This window comes from Ctenopharyngodon idella, chromosome 8 (genome assembly GCF_019924925.1).
Source record: "Ctenopharyngodon idella isolate HZGC_01 chromosome 8, HZGC01, whole genome shotgun sequence".
Lineage (NCBI taxonomy): Eukaryota > Metazoa > Chordata > Actinopteri > Cypriniformes > Xenocyprididae > Ctenopharyngodon > Ctenopharyngodon idella.
In genome coordinates this window covers 7,598,285-7,605,465 of record NC_067227.1, presented here as the reverse complement: position 1 = coordinate 7,605,465, position 7,181 = coordinate 7,598,285, and the positions used below count along the sequence as shown (strand labels likewise).

The 7,181-nt window shown below is 35.4% G+C and overlaps 1 long non-coding RNA gene across 1 annotated transcript; it reads right to left on the bottom strand.

The window, feature by feature from the left end:
* Positions 1-555: 555 nt before the first annotated feature.
* LOC127517044 (uncharacterized) lies at positions 556-6,182 on the bottom strand. The gene is made up of 3 exons (XR_007931177.1): positions 6,039-6,182; positions 2,018-2,207; positions 556-1,676 (listed from the first exon to the last, which is right to left on the bottom strand). It is a non-coding gene; the product is annotated as an uncharacterized LOC127517044 (long non-coding RNA).
* Positions 6,183-7,181: the final 999 nt, after the last annotated feature.

Below are 7,181 nucleotides of genomic sequence, written 5' to 3'. Positions count from 1 at the left end.
GAAAGTGAAAGCAACAAGACCAGGATGACCCAAAGTCGCTGGATCGTTGGTGAAAAGGTTGTAGTTCAGCGCAACAATGCATTCATCTGAGAAAAGAGAAGTTAAAGGTCACATTTAGGACTGCAGGAGTATTCAATGGTTCCCTGAATACAATGGTTTCATATTGAAAGCACAAGGTGTTTAGCGTACAAAGAATAATTTATTTTGAGTTACTGCTATCTAACGATACAGTAGCTAGAGAATATTATGTAAAACTTACAGATTGATATTGATAACTCAATACAAGTTAAGCATTGATGGCATGCAGTTTTGGATGTAATGCATTAATAATGCAATAAATTACTGAAATTTAAAGTAAAGGATTACTCGTAATGTTTCTGTAAATTAATTACAGTTACTTCTTATGTAACTGCATTAAATACTGTATAGACTAGAACAATTATATATAAAACAATAGTGGATTTAGCATTAAAACTTAACATCTAATGTAAAAATGTATGTTTTTAATGTAACCTTCTCCCTTTAATACTTTAGTCAGTTCAAGAAAAATGTATGCAAATTTATATTATTTATTTGAAAAATCAGTTTCATGTCTATCTTGTATTTTTTCAAATGGTCGAGGTTGATATGGGATTTAGAATGTAATTAGTAATTCACTACTTTTTAGAGAGAGTAATTAGTACAGTAATCTAATTGCACTGTTGAAGATGTAATTAGTTGCTAGTAATTACTTTTTTAGAGTAACTTACCCAACACTGATGGCATGTTGTCATTACCACAAGATACATTTTTAATATGAGCCTCAGTTTTTAAAGCTGCAGTCTGAAGTTTTGCCTCTTTGTCGCCATCTCTGTTTGAAATCTGCAATTGCAGTTATTTGAGGCATTATCATATTTACATGGGCTGTGTATTGGCACGGCTCCTAAGCACGGATGAATCTAATGTTTGCTGTCACCACATCAGGGTGTATATTGTACTTTGGAATAACAGATTCTACGTCTTGGAAGTATGACCAAAATAAGAATTTTCACCGGAAAAAGTAGGTAACATGTCTGCCACTTTTGTTCTGACTAACAATAAATGCCAAAGGTGATTAAATCTAACAATCGCTTAGCTCGGATAACGTCAAACCGTGCAAATTAGCATCAGCATTGTAAAGATAAGATTTCAATCTCCAGTTGTCACTGATGATTGTCATTTGGACCTTTCTGGATTACAATCCGCCATCAAAATGAAAAGTTTAATTAATGCAGCTGCTGTGAGAAAAGTCTATGATCCGCCACCTGTAGTATCCTCCCACATGCCATATAGCATACTAACTGGGACTCCTTCTTTATGTAAACAGATGAGACGTAATGATGCAAAGACAAACAGCTGCATGCTCGAATTTCCTGCGGAAACCCACCAGTACCATCCGGATTAGGAAACATTATTACAAGCTTACCGTTGTGAATCGGGCTAAGGTAAGGAGATAGTTTTGAACACTGGCTGGTTATGTATTTGCTCAAAAATAATTTTTAACCAAAAAAAAAAAAAAAATTACAGACTGCAGCTTTAAACTCAAACAAAAGTGCACTTACAATAGAAGTCCATGAGTTGATTGTGTCAGGGTTTATAGGCAGAAGTGTCAGCTTGTATTTTTGTTGTCAATTTCATCAGTTATTCAGTAAATATCACTATAAATATAAAATCATTATCTTATTTGTAAAGCAGTTTAAATATCAGTGTTATTATTGTTAACTAAAACTAATAAAATGTTCATTTAATATATATATTAAATGAACTTCAATTAGAATGTTGCCTTGTCAACTAAATGAAATAAGCTAAAGTTAAAGTGCCAAATTTAAGTACTAAAACTGACATAAAAATTCAAGCTAAATAGAAATATATATAAAAAATGATTAAAGCACATATGATCACAAAACTTAAACTGTAATTAAATAAAAAATTTAAATTAATTAAGATAATAAATACTACAATAGTATACAAATAATACTAATATACTAAAAACTTGTACCATTCAGCTTCTGGCACTGGCAGCATTCCGAGTGGAATCTCGAGGAATCCACAAATGTGTCGTCTCCACAGCAAGGAAGACACCTCCCATCCTCTGAGAGGCGCTGTAGAACAGGGCACCTGGTGCAGCTGTACGGTCCCGGGCCTTTACAATCAGCGCAGGATGGGTCACATGTCTCACATTTGTTATTCTGTGCAAAACACAAAGGATGTTAGAAAGAAGATTGGTCTAGAATAAGGGATCTAGCCAAATCTGTTTGTAAGTCCACACACTTAACTATTAATAAAAGACAAACAAATAATGGGGGCTAAAAAGAGAAAATCAAATTTAGAAAGTGTTGATGACACATTGAAGGTATACACACAGTATAGTAAGATTAGTACATGACTGATTTGTTAAAAATGTATTAAAAAAAAACAAAAAAACATTTACCACAGTAATGGGATATTCTCCGCTTAGACACATAGATGAGCAGATTCCTCCAAACATTTTATAACCATCATAACATGATGTACAAGAGATTGGCCCAGAGTCTGTTGATCATACATGACACGACAGACTAGTTACATCATGTTGAGGTATACAAAATCATATCTTCACTCTGATTGTACTGTACTTTCTAACGGCCAATTCATATAGCACCGACAGACAGCAACAGTGTTACTCCTGTCTGTGTCTGTCAGAGCTTGTTTTCGCTGATTGAATATGCCGGTCGTGGAATGTCTGAGAAGTGACGTACTGTAATCTGGTGATTGTACGCATTGGTCGGCGTATGTCGGTGTGGTGTGAATTGGCCTTAAGATAGATTTAAAAAGTAGGATAAAAGATGACTTTCAACACTTTAAGATGATAAAAGACCACCTTTTTTGTCATTGTATTATGAAAATATTTTGTAAGTTTCAGAACTCAAAACTTCCTCATTAGTAGCTTTTATTGAAACCAAGCTCCCAAAGCGACTCACTTCAAATTTTGTCAGATTTGACGAAAGACCACCTCTGCAGAAGATCAACACCTACTTCTACATCATTGCCTCTTTAGCCCCACCCACCAATTCAAGCATGTAGTAGGAGGTGAGTAAATAGAAAGAGACGCAAATACAGGATTACTTGGGCAACAAACCCATAGAGATGCCTCTGAGGATTACATGATGTTTTGCAGTTCCAAGTTGTGGAAAAAACTGCCTTTGAATTGCCTTTCTTGTGATCCTAACATTAAAGGTGTAGTTTACCCAAAAATGAAATTTCTGTCATTAATTACTCACCCTCATGTCGTTCTGTACCCGTAAGACCTTCGTTCATCTTCGGAACACAAATTAAGATATTTTGATGAAATCCGAGAGGTTTTTTATCTCCCATAGAAAGCAACGACATTACCACATTCAAGGGATTCCAGAGAAGTAGTAAAGACATTGTTACAACAGTTGACGTGACTACAGTGTTTCAACCTTAAAGGGTTAGTTCACCCAAAAACAACAAATTAAGATATTTCTGTTGAAATCCGATGGCTCAGTGAGGCCTGCAAAGCCAGCAATGACATTTCCTCTCTCAAGATCCATTAATACACTAAAAACATATTTAAATCAGTTCATATGAGTACAGTGGTTCAATATTAATATTATAAAGCGACAATAATATTTTTGGTGTGCCAAAAAAACAAAATAACGACTTATATAGTGATGGCCGATTTCAAAACACTGCTTTATGAAGCTTCGGAGCGTTATGAATCTTTTTTGTCGAATCATGATTCGGATCGCGTCAAACCACCAAACTGCTGAAATCACGTGACTTTGGCGCTCCGAACCGCTGATTCGATACAAAAGATTCATAACGCTCTGAAGCTTCATGAAGCAGTGTTTTGAAATCGGCCATCACTATATAAGTCGTTTTTTTTTTTTTTTTGGCACACCAAAAATATTCTCGTCGCTTTATAATATTAATATTGAACCACTGTACTCACATGAACTGATTTAAATATGTTTTTAGTACATTAATGGATCTTGAGAGAGGAAATGTCATTGCTGGCTATGCAGGCCTCACTGAGCCATCGGATTTCAACAGAAATATCTTAATTTGTGTTCCGAAGATGAATGAAGGTCTTACGGGTGTGGAACAACATGAGAGTGAGTAATAAATGACATTATTTTCATTTTTGGGTGAACTAACCCTTTAACGTTATGAACCGACAAATACTTTTTGGGGGCAAAACCAAAAAAAAAAAAATTAATGACTTTATTCAACAATTTTTCCTCTTCCCTGTCAGTCTCCTACCCAGTTGATGCAGTGAACGTAGTTCAGCACTTCAGTGTTTACATCCGAACGCCAACTCAGTAATGACTGGCTCCTGCTTCAGCATCATACTGAGCCGGCGTTCAGACGTAAACACGGAAGCTCTGCACTGCGTTCACTGCGTCAACTGCATAAGAGACTGACAGGGAAGAGGAAAAATTGTTGAATAAAGTTATTTTTGTTTTGGTGCACAAAAAGTATTCTCGTCACTTCATAACATTAAAGTTGAACTACTGTATTCACACAACTACTTCTCTGGACCTTGAATGTGGAAATTTCGTTGCTTTCTATGGGAGATGAAAACTTTGCGGATTTCAATAAAAACATCTTAATTTGTGTTCCAAAGATAAATGAAGGTCTTAAGGGTTTGGAACTGACATGAGGGTGAGTACTTAACGACAGAAATTTCATTTTTGGGTGAACTACAGTAACCCTTTAAGATAGCATGGATGAACTTTATTTTTAAAACAAATAATGGTACATTAATTCATAATTTGTTTACATGAAACACTGTAAGTTATCCTTTGTCAATAACTGTAGTAACTCCAAGTACTTAAACTTTATGTATGGCTGAATTTCGGCAGTTGTCATTTTTCAACATCGGAAGTCTTCAAAACAATTCCACATGTGCGATGGCGGGGACGTTGAAAATTATTTTAATATGCAAAACTGTTACCCAATCATAGCAGTGCGTGTGTACTTCCAAGAATGTGGCATGCCTACACACACCTACACACACCAAAACAGATTGTTTCAAAGAGAGGGTCAAAAACAGGATCGAAAATAGCCTATTACTTCTAAATTATAAATGTTTTTTATGTAAAAATCTTGCTAACATTGTAAGTGGACCTCAGAGAATGTTAAAAATGTAAAAAAAAAAAAAAAAAAAAAAAAATGTTTTGATCATTTGGATCTTTAATGTTTATGGATCATTCACTGCCATTGTAAGTGCCTGCCTCACTGTAACCAAGTTTTTGTTTTTTAAAGGAAAGTTGGGACAAGTCAAAGTTTATTTTGTGGTAATCAACGTCACAAGTGCTGTCGACTGAGCTTAACTTGTATTGAACCCAACAACCCTCTACAACGTGAGTAAATCACTTGCATATGCAACCAAATTTAGCATTAGAAGAACAAAAATTAGCCACTGACTACTAACATTACTAATAATTAGCCACTGACTACTACTTGACGTGAAGAATAAGTTTAGCAAAGATACATTTTTACAGCATGTCTCTTTTGATATCAATAGATTAGCAGAGTTCTGTCACTTGACTGAGAAAAATCTATCTATCTACACACACAGACAGGTTTGACATGGTAGTGTATGGTAATACCTGTTAAACATGGTATGAATGATTGATGATACCAGGAAAACGTTGATGAAGCGTATTTAACAACCGTTCCTATATCAGTTTCGTAAAGAATAGTTTTATTTCAATTCTTTAATTTTTTATATAACTAATAATTAAAATGAAAAGTAATAAATAAAATTCCAAAGTTTAGAATTTAGTTGCTTTATTGTGTAGCATTATTGCGCACAGTGAAAATTACCCCATACCACCCAATGTCCAAACAGTGCTAATACCAGTATAATCGGACTGAACGCGGATAAAGCATACATGTACTGTATAAACTTACAACATGCATCAGTAGAGGATTGCCCTGTCTAAGTGTGCAAATAGGGCCAATTTTGTGCACTGTAACTATAACAGTTGTAGGCATGTGATGAGTCTTACCCTTGCATGTTTTACAGGAGGGGTGGCATCTTTTGCACTCTCTGCTCAAAGAGTGAAGGAAGTATTTCGATGGACATGTATGCAGACACTGTCCGGACTTTTTCAACAAATAGTATCCTTCTTTACAACTGAAACAGAAACTGCTGCTTCCTTGGCATTCCCCACATGTGTCGTCACACGCTTGACATGCTCTGCTGGTGGCATTTACAAAGAAACTGCAGGGGAAATACATAAATGGATTATAGAATAATGCTTTGTCATTTTGGGAATAAATATGTACATTTTTAGTAAGTCAGTAAGCATTATTATTACAAGCAACTGAAACACCCGATTGATTCTGATCAATTGTGGCAAAAGTTTCTGTATAATGAATACTAAACTATAAATTTCACCTTTGCCCATAGTAACATCTACTTTAGCTACTTTCATGTTTCACACATCACTCTGCAGTTTCTCTCTTTTCCCACCAATGCACATCAAATAGGTAATTGCCACCATCTTGTAAATGAAAGCTACTGACTGCAGTAAAAATGTCGTTGGAGGACAAAAGGGAGAAACATGACCCAGATTATACCAATTCAACCTGCTCAAGCAGCATCAGTTATTAGTAGAAAAACCTATCTGGCCATTATGGGACATCTTGCTGCACAAAATGGAAGCAGTATGTTGCCATTTAGTTCAATAAACTGAAATAGTAAAATATTTGCTTCAGTTAGCACAGGAATACATGCTCTGGTGAGTAGTAATAGTGATAAAAGCACCGTTAGTGTGACACACAGAAAATCCCTCAGAGGATCCAAAATGTCCATTTGTGGGCTATCAACAATCTATTCTCTATTCTATAGTTTAAGTAGTTGAAAATTGAAAATGCTGCTGTCATTTATTTCCTCCTGTTGTTCCAAACCCACGTGAGTTTCTTTATTCATGTGGAAGATTTTAAAATTCCTCATGATGGTGAGGAATAGACCTTATTCAGAGCAGCGCCATGACAGATTTGAAAGCGAGGCTGTGAGGGATAGACTTGCTGTGTTTTCAAAGACATTCACTGTAAAAAGCTGTTTAAAGCTCCTAGATCACTTATCATTTTCTACAGCTCATGTTGTCTGGAGTTCTTTTGTCTACTGAAATTTCTTGGAAAGATAT